Source organism: Anomaloglossus baeobatrachus, unplaced genomic scaffold, assembly GCF_048569485.1.
Source record: "Anomaloglossus baeobatrachus isolate aAnoBae1 unplaced genomic scaffold, aAnoBae1.hap1 Scaffold_41, whole genome shotgun sequence".
Classification (NCBI taxonomy): domain Eukaryota; kingdom Metazoa; phylum Chordata; class Amphibia; order Anura; family Aromobatidae; genus Anomaloglossus; species Anomaloglossus baeobatrachus.
This window is the reverse complement of record NW_027443435.1, coordinates 1,063,555-1,074,090: the sequence shown is the minus strand read 5'-3', so window position 1 is coordinate 1,074,090 and position 10,536 is coordinate 1,063,555. Positions and strand designations below refer to the sequence as shown.

Sequence of the window (10,536 nt, the reverse complement as noted above, 5' to 3'; positions counted from 1 at the left end):
CACACACACACACGGCCCCACACACACACACACGGCCCCACACACACACCCACACGGCCCCCACACACACACGGCCCCACACGGCCCCACACACACACACGGCCCCACACACACACACACACGGCCCCACACACACACACACACGGCCCCACACACACACACACACACGGCCCCACACACACACACACACACGGCCCCACACACACACACACACACGGCCCCACACACACACACACACGGCCCCACACACACACGCACACACGGCCCCACACACACACGGCCCACACACACACGGCCCCACACACACACGGCCCCACACACACACACACACACACACGGCCCCACACACACACACACGGCCCCACACACACACACACACACACGGCCCCACACACACACACACACACACGGCCCCACACACACACACACACACGGCCCCACACACACACACACACACGGCCCCACACACACACACACGGCCCCACACACACACACACACGGCCCCACACACACACACACACGGCCCCACACACACACACACACACGGCCCCACACACACACACACACGGCCCCACACACACACACACGGCCCCACACACACACACACACACGGCCCCACACACACACGCACACACACACGGCCCCACACACACACGGCCCCACACACACACACACACCCCACACACACACACGGCCCCACACACACACACACGGCCCACACACACACACGGCCCCACACACACACACACGGCCCCACACACACACACACACACACGGCCCCACACACACACACACACACACACGGCCCCACACACACACACACACGGCCCCACACACACACACGGCCCCACACACACACACACACGGCCCCACACACACACACACACGGCCCCACACACACACACACACGGCCCCACACACACACACACGGCCCCACACACACACACACACGGCCCCACACACACACACACACGGCCCCACACACACACACACACGGCCCCACACACACACACACGGCCCCACACACACACACACACACGGCCCCACACACACACACACACGGCCCCACACACACACACACACGGCCCCACACACACACACACGGCCCCACACACACACACACGGCCCCACACACACACACACGGCCCCACACACACACACACGGCCCCACACACACGGCCCCACACACACACACACACACACACACACACACACACACACGGCCCCACACACACACACACACACGGCCCCACACACGGCCCCACACACACACACACACACACGGCCCCACACACACACACACGGCCCCACACACACACACACACACGGCCCCACACACACACACACGGCCCCACACACACACACACGGCCCCACACACACACACACACACGGCCCCACACACACACACACGGCCCCACACACACACACACGGCCCCACACACACACACACGGCCCCACACACACACACACGGCCCCACACACACACACACGGCCCCACACACACACACACGGCCCCACACACACACACACGGCCCCACACACACACACACGGCCCCACACACACACAGGGCCCCCCTTTGCCTCCCCCAAACATGCAGCGTCACCCCCTGGCCACTGCGAGCCCCCCAAACGTGCAGCGTCACCCCCTGGCCACTGCGAGCCCACCAAACGTGCAGCGTCACCCCCTGGCCACTGCGAGCCCCCCAAACATGCAGCGTCACCCCCTGGCCACTGCGAGCCTCCCAAACATGCAGCGTCACCCCCTGGCCACTGCGAGCCCCCCAAGCGTGCAGCGTCGCCCCCTGCCCAGTGCCAGCCCCCCCAAACGTGCAGCGTCGCACCCTGCCCAGTGCCAGCCCCCCCCAAACGTGAAGCGTCGCCCCTGCCCAGTGCCAGCCCCCCCCCCCCCAAACGTGAAGCGTCGCCCCCTGGCCACTGCAAGCCCCCCAAACATGCAGCGTCACCCCCTGGCCACTGCGAGCCCCCCCAAACGTGCAGCGTCGCACCGCGGCCAGTGCGAGCCCCCCCCAAACGTGCAGCGTCGCCCCCCGGCCAGTGCGTGCCCCCCCAAACATGCAGCGTCGCCCCCCGGCCAGTGCGAGCCCCCCCAAACGTGCAGCATCATCCCCCTGCCCAGTGCGATCCCCCCCAAAACGTGCAGCGTCGCCCCCTGCCCAGTGCGATCCCCCCCAAACGTGCAGCGTCGCCCCCTGCCCAGTACGAGCCCCCCCAAACGTGCAGCGTCACCCCCTGCCCAGTGCGAGCCCCCAAACATTCAGCGTCGTCCCGTGCTCAGTGCGAACCCCCCCAAAACCTGCAGCTTCGTCCCCTGCGATCCCCCCCCAAACGTGCAGCATCGCCCCCGGCCAGTGCAAGCCCCCCCAAACGTGCAGCGTCACCAACCCGGCCAGTGCCATCCCCCCAAACGTGCAGCGTCGCCCCCCGGCCAGTGCGAGCCCCCCCAAACGTGCAGCGTCGCACCGCGGCCAGTGCGAGCCCCCCCCCAAACGTGCAGCGTCGCCCCCCGGCCAGTGCGAGCCCCCCCAAACGTGCAGCATCACCAACCCGGCCAGTGCCATCCCCCAAACGTGCAGCATCGCCCCCCGGCCAGTGCGAGCCCCCCCCAAACGTGCAGCGTCGCCCCCCGGCCAGTGCGAGCCCCCCCAAACGTGCAGCATCATCCCCCCGGCCAGTGCGAGCCTCCCCAAATGTACAGCGTCATCCCCCCGGCCAGTGCGAGCCTCCCCAAATGTACAGCGTCATCCCCCGGCCAGTGCGAGCCCCCCCAAACGTACAGCATCATCCCCCGGCCACGGCCCCACACACACACACGGCCCCACACACACACACGGCCCCACACACACACACACTGCCCCACACACACACACACACACACACACACACTGCCCCACACACACACACTGCCCCACACACACACACACACACACACACACACACTGCCCCACACACACACACTGCCCCACACACACACACACTGCCCCACACACACACACTGCCCCACACACACACACTGCCCCACACACACACACACTGCCACACACACACACACACACACACTGCCACACACACACACACACACACACACTGCCCCACACACACACACACACACTGCCCCACACACACACACTGCCCCACACACACACACTGCCCCACACACACACACACTGCCCCACACACACACACACACACACACACACACACGGCCCCACACACACACGGCCCCACACACACACACGGCCCCACACACACACACGGCCCCACACACACACACGGCCCCACACACACACACGGCCCCACACACACACACGGCCCCACACACACACACACACGGCCCCCACACACACACACGGCCCACACACACACGGCCCCACACACACACGGCCCCACACACACACACACACGGCCCCACACACACACACACACTGCCCACACACACACACACACACACACACTGCCCCACACACACACACACTGCCCCACACACACACACACTGCCCCACACACACACTGCCCCACACACACACACTGCCCCACACACACACACTGCCCCACACACACACACACACTGCCCCACACACACACACTGCCCCACACACACACACACACACTGCCCCACACACACACACACACTGCCCCACACACACACACACACACTGCCCCACACACACACACACACACTGCCCCACACACACACACACACACACACACACACACACACACACTGCCCCACACACACACACACACACACTGCCCCACACACACACACACACACACTGCCCCACACACACACACTGCCCCACACACACACACTGCCCCACACACACACACACACACACGGCCCCACACACACACACACACACGGCCCCACACACACACACACACACGGCCCCCACACACACACACACACACGGCCACACACGGCCACACACACACACACACACGGCCCCACACACACACGGCCCCACACACACACGGCCCCACACACACACGGCCCACACACACACGGCCCCACACACACACGGCCCCACACACACACGGCCCCACACACACACGGCCCCACACACACACGGCCCCACACACACACGGCCCCACGGCCCCACACACACACACACACACGGCCCCACACACACACGGCCCCACACACACACACACACGGCCCCACACACACACACACACGGCCCCCACACACACACACACACGGCCCCCACACACACACACACGGCCCCACACACACACACACACGGCCCCACACACACACACACGGCCCCACACACACACACACGGCCCCACACACACACACACGGCCCCACACACACACACACGGCCCCACACACACACACACGGCCCCACACACACACACACGGCCCCACACACACACACACGGCCCCACACACACACACACGGCCCCACACACACACACACGGCCCCACACACACACACACGGCCCCACACACACACACACGGCCCCACACACACACACACGGCCCCACACACACACACACGGCCCCACACACACACGGCCCCACACACACACACACGGCCCCACACACACACGGCCCCACACACACACACACGGCCCCACACACACACACACGGCCCCACACACACACACACACGGCCCCACACACACACACACGGCCCCACACACACACACACGGCCCCACACACACACACACGGCCCCACACACACCCACACGGCCCCCACACACACACGGCCCCACACGGCCCCACACACACACGGCCCCACACGGCCCCACACACACACGGCCCCACACACACACACACGGCCCACACACACACACACGGCCCCACACACACACACACGGCCCCACACACACACACACGGCCCCACACACACACACACGGCCCCACACACACACACACGGCCCCACACACAACACACACACGGCCCCACACACACACACACGGCCCCACACACACACGGCCCCACACACACACACACACACACACACACACCCACACACACACGGCCCCACACACACACACCCACACGGCCCACACACACACACCCACACGGCCCCACACACACACGGCCCCACACGGCCCCACACACACACGGCCCCACACGGCCCCACACACACACACACGGCCCCACACGGCCCCACACACACACACACGGCCCCACACACACACACGCACACGGCCCCACACACACACACGCACACACGGCCCCACACACACACACGCACACACGGCCCCACACACACACGCACACACGGCCCCCACACACACACACGGCCCCCCACACACACACACACACGGCCCCACACACACACACACGGCCCCACACACACACACACGGCCCCACACACACGGCCCCACACACACACACACACACGGCCCCACACACACACACGGCCCCACACACACACACACACACGGCCCCACACACACACACACGGCCCCACACACACACACACGGCCCCACACACACACACGGCCCCCACACACACACACACGGCCCCACACACACACACGGCCCCACACACACACACACGGCCCCACACACACACACACGGCCCCACACACACACACACGGCCCCACACACACACACACGGCCCCACCACACACACGGCCCCACACACACACACACACACACACACACACACACACACACACACACGGCCCCACACACACACACACACACGGCCCCACACACACACACATGGCCCCACACACACACACACACACACGGCCCCACACACACACACACGGCCCCACACACACACACACGGCCACACACACACACACACGGCCACACACACACACACACGGCCACACACACACGGCCCCACACACACACAGGGCCCCCCTTTGCCCCCCCCAAACATGCAGCGTCACCCCCTGGCCACTGCGAGCCCCCCAAACGTGCAGCGTCACCCCCCTGGCCACTGCGAGCCCACCAAACGTGCAGCGTCACCCCCTGGCCACTGCGAGCCCACCAAACGTGCAGCGTCACCCCCTGGCCACTGCGAGCCCCCCAAACATGCAGCGTCACCCCCTGGCCACTGCGAGCCCCCCAAACATGCAGCGTCACCCCCTGGCCACTGCGAGCCCCCCCAAGCGTGCAGCGTCGCCCCCTGCCCAGTGCCAGCCCCCCCAAACGTGCAGCGTCGCACCCTGCCCAGTGCCAGCCCCCCCCCCAAACGTGAAGCGTCGCCCCTGCCCAGTGCCAGCCCCCCCCCCCCCCCCCCCAAACGTGAAGCGTCGCCCCCTGGCCACTGCAAGCCCCCCAAACATGCAGCGTCACCCCCTGGCCACTGCGAGCCCCCCCAAACGTGCAGCGTCGCACCGCGGCCAGTGCGAGCCCCCCCAAACGTGCAGCGTCGCCCCCCGGCCAGTGCGAGCCCCCCCCAAACGTGCAGCATCACCAACCCGGCCAGTGCCATCCCCCCAAACGTGCAGCATCGCCCCCCGGCCAGTGCGAGCCCCCCCCAAACGTGCAGCGTCGCCCCCCGGCCAGTGCGAGCCCCCCCCAAACGTGCAGCATCATCCCCCCGGCCAGTGCGAGCCTCCCCAAATGTACAGCGTCATCCCCCCGGCCAGTGCGAGCCCCGCCAAACGTACAGCATCATCCCCCCGGCCAGTGCGAGCCCCCCCAAACGTGCAGCGTCGCCCCCCGGCCAGTGCGAGCCACCCCAAACGTACAGCGTCGCCCCCCCGGCTAGTGCGAGCACCCCCAAACATACAGCGTCATCCCCCCGGGCAATGCGAGCCACCCCAAACTTGCAGCGTATCCCCCCGGCCAGTGCGAGCCCCCCCAAACATGCAGCCTCACCCCCTGGCCAGTGCGAGCCCCCCAAACATGCAGCCTCCCCCCTGGCCAGTGCGAGCCCCCCAAACATGCAGCCTCACCCCCCGGCCAGTGCGAGCCCCCCCCCAAACGTGCAGCATCATCCCCCCGGCCAGTGCGAGCCTCCCCAAATGTACAGTGTCTTCCCCCCGGCTAGTGCGAGCCCCCCCAAACGTACAGCGTCATCCCCCCGGCCAGTGCGAGCCCCCCCAAACGTGCAGCGTCGCCCCCCGGCCAGTGCGAGCCACCCCAAACGTGCAGCGTCGCCCCCCGACCAGTGCCATCCCCCCCAAACGTGCAGCGTCGCCCCCCGGCTAGTGCGAACCCCTCCAAACGTACAGCGTCATCTACCCGGCCAGTGCGAGCCCCCCCAAACGTACAGCATCATCCCCCCGGCCAGTGTGAGCCCCCCCCAAACGTGCAGCGTCGCCCCCCGGCCAGTGCGAGCCCCCCCAAACGTACAGCATCATCCCCCCGGCCAGTGCGAGCTCCCCAAACGTGCAGCGTCACCCCCCGGCCAGTGCGAGCCCCACCAAACGTGCAGCGTCACCAACCCGGCCAGTGCCATCCCCCCAAACGTGCAGCGGCGCCCCCCGGCCAGTGCGAGCCCCCCCAAACATGCAGCGTCGCCCCCCGGCCAGTGCGAGCCCCCCCAAACGTGCAGCGTCGCCCCCCCGGCCAGTGCGAGCCCCCCGGCCAGTGCGAGCCCCCCCCAAACGTGCAGCGTCACCAACCCGGCCAGTGCCATCCCCCCCAAACGTGCAGCGTCGCCCCCCGGCCAGTGCGAGCCCCCCCCCCAAACGTACAGCGTCGCCCACCGGCCAGTGCGAGCCCCCCCCCAAACGTGCAGCGTCGCACCGCGGCCAGTGCGAGCCCCCCCAAACGTGCAGCATCGCCCCCGGCCAGTGCGAGCCCCCCCCAAACGTGCAGCATCGCCCCCGGCCAGTGCGAGCCCCCCCAAACGTACAGCATCATCCCCCCGGCCAGTGTGAGCCCCCCCAAACGTGCAGCGTCGCACCGCGGCCAGTGCGAGCCCCCTAAACGTGCAGCGTCGCACCGCGGCCAGTGCGAGCCCCCCCCAAACGTGCAGCGTCACCAACCCGGCCAGTGCCATCCCCCCAAACGTGCAGCGTCGCCCCCCCGGCCAGTGCGAGCCCCCCCAAACGTGCAGCGTCGCACCGCGGCCAGTGCGAGCCCCCCCAAACGTGCAGCGTCGCACCGCGGCCAGTGCGAGCCCCCCCAAACGTGCAGCGTCGCCCCCCGGCCAGTGCGAGCCCCCCAAACGTGCAGCGTCGCCCCCCCGGCCATTGCGAGCCCCCCCAAACGTGCAGCGTCGCCCCCCCGGCCAGTGCGACCCCCCCCAAACGTGCAGCGTCACCAACCCGGCCAGTGCCATCCCCTCAAACGTGCAGCGTCGCCCCCCGGCCAGTGCGAGCCCCCCCAAACGTGCAGCATCATCCCCCGGCCAGTGCGAGCCTCCCCAAACGTGCAGCATCATCCCCCGGCCAGTGCGAGCCTCCCCAAATGTACAGTGTCTTCCCCCCAGCCAGTGCGAGCCCCCCCAAAACGTACAGCGTCATCCCCCCGGCCAGTGCGAGCCCCCCCAAAACGTACAGCGTCATCCCCCCGGCCAGTGCGAGCCCCCCCAAACGTGCAGCGTCGCCCCCCGGCCAGTGCCATCCCCCCCAAACGTGCAGCGTCGCCCCCCGGCTAGTGCGAACCCCTCCAAACGTACAGCGTCATCCACCCGGCCAGTGCGAGCCCCCCCAAACGTACAGCATCATCCCCCCGGCCAGTGTGAGCCCCCCCCAAACGTGCAGCGTCGCCCCCCGGCCAGTGCGAGCCCCCCCAAACGTACAGCATCATCCCCCCGGCCAGTGCGAGCTCCCCAAACGTGCAGCGTCGCACCGCGGCCAGTGCGAGCCCCCCCAAACGTGCAGCATCGCCCCCCGGCCAGTGCGAGCCCCCCCCAAACGTGCAGCGTCGCCCCCCGGCCAGTGCGAGCCCCCCCCAAACGTGCAGCATCACCAACCCGGCCGGTGCCATCCCCCCAAACGTGCAGCGTCGCCCCCCGGCCAGTGCGAGCCCCCCCAAACGTGCAGCGTCGCCCCCCCGGCCAGTGCGAGCCCCCCTAAACGTACAGCATCATCCCCCCGGCCAGTGTGAGCCCCCCCAAACGTGCAGCGTCGCACCGCGGCCAGTGCAAGCCCCCCAAACGTGCAGCGTCGCACTACGGCCTGTGCGAGCCCCCCCAAACATGCAGCGTCACCAACCCGGCCAGTGCCATCCCCCCAAACGTGCAGCGTCGCCCCCCGGCCAGTGCGAGCCACCCCAAACGTGCAGCGTCGCCCCCCCGGCCAGTGCGAGCCCCCCCCAAACGTGCAGCATCATCCCCCCGGCCAGTGCGAGCCTCCCCAAATGTACAGTGTCATCCCCCCGGCCAGTGCGAGCCACCCCAAACGTGCAGCGTCGCCCCCCCGGCCAGTGCCATCCCCCCCAAACGTGCAGCGTCGCCCCCCGGCTAGTGCGAACCCCTCCAAACGTACAGCGTCATCCACCCGGCCAGTGCGAGCCCCCCCAAACGTACAGCATCATCCCCCCGGCCAGTGTGAGCCCCCCCCAAACGTGCAGCGTCGCCCCCCGGCCAGTGCGAGCCCCCCCAAACGTACAGCATCATCCCCCCGGCCAGTGCGAGCTCCCCAAACGTGCAGCGTCGCACCGCGGCCAGTGCGAGCCCCCCCAAACGTGCAGCATCGCCCCCCGGCCAGTGCGAGCCCCCCCCAAACGTGCAGCGTCGCCCCCCGGCCAGTGCGAGCCCCCCCAAACGTGCAGCATCACCAACCCGGCCAGTGCCATCCCCCCAAACGTGCAGCGTCGCCCCCCGGCCAGTGCGAGCCCCCCCAAACGTGCAGCGTCGCCCCCCGGCCAGTGCGAGCCCCCCCCAAACGTACAGCATCATCCCCCCGGCCAGTGTGAGCCCCCCCAAACGTGCAGCATCACCAACCCGGCCAGTGCCATCCCCCCAAACGTGCAGCGTCGCCCCCCGGCCAGTGCGAGCCCCGCCAAACGTGCAGCATCGCACCGCGGCCAGTGCGATCCCCCCCCAAACGTGCAGCGTCGCCCCCCGGCCAGTGCGAGCCCCCCCAAACGTGCAGTCGCCCCCCGGCCAGTGCGAGCCCCCCCAAACGTGCAGCATCGCCCCCCGGCCAGTGCGAGCCCCCCCAAACGTGCAGCGTCACCAACCCGGCCAGTGCCATCCCCTCAAACGTGCAGCGTCGCCCCCCGGCCAGTGCGAGCCACCCCAAACGTGCAGCGTCGCCCCCCCCCCGCCAGTGCCATCCCCCCCCAAACGTGCAGCGTCGCACCCCGGCCAGTGCAAGCCCCCCCAAACGTACAGTATCATCCCCTGCTCCGTGTAACCCCCCATAAGACACTTACCTTATTGAAGCCTGAGACATACACGAGCTGCAGCCCCCAACACAGACAGGAGACACTGCTCTGTGCCCCCAACATCCAGGCTGAGACCCCAGAGCTATAAGTAATGAGGAAACGCTGACTCTTCTCCACCTCAGGGTCAGGATCCTCCGCTCTGCACAGAGAAGCCCAAGCACTGCCGCTTCCCGCCCACAGATCTGCACGGCACTGAGGATGCCCCGCCCCTTCCGGTGACATCATGATTTCATGAAATCACTCCTCCCA

General features: G+C 67.8%; 1 protein-coding gene across 3 annotated transcripts in view; it reads right to left on the bottom strand.

Annotated features, from left to right (window-relative positions):
- LOC142277329 (uncharacterized) overlaps positions 1 to 10,536 on the bottom strand; it is a 149,174-nt gene that overhangs the window by 4,219 nt on the left and 134,419 nt on the right. For 2 of the 3 annotated variants that reach the window (XR_012740495.1, XR_012740494.1), the window contains exon 1: positions 10,276 to 10,464. The exons of the other annotated variant lie outside the window; for it this stretch is intronic. The gene's annotated coding sequence lies outside the window, so the exon portion shown is untranslated. Of the gene's footprint in view, positions 1 to 10,275; positions 10,465 to 10,536 lie in introns of those variants that run through there. 3 annotated transcript variants of the gene reach the window in all.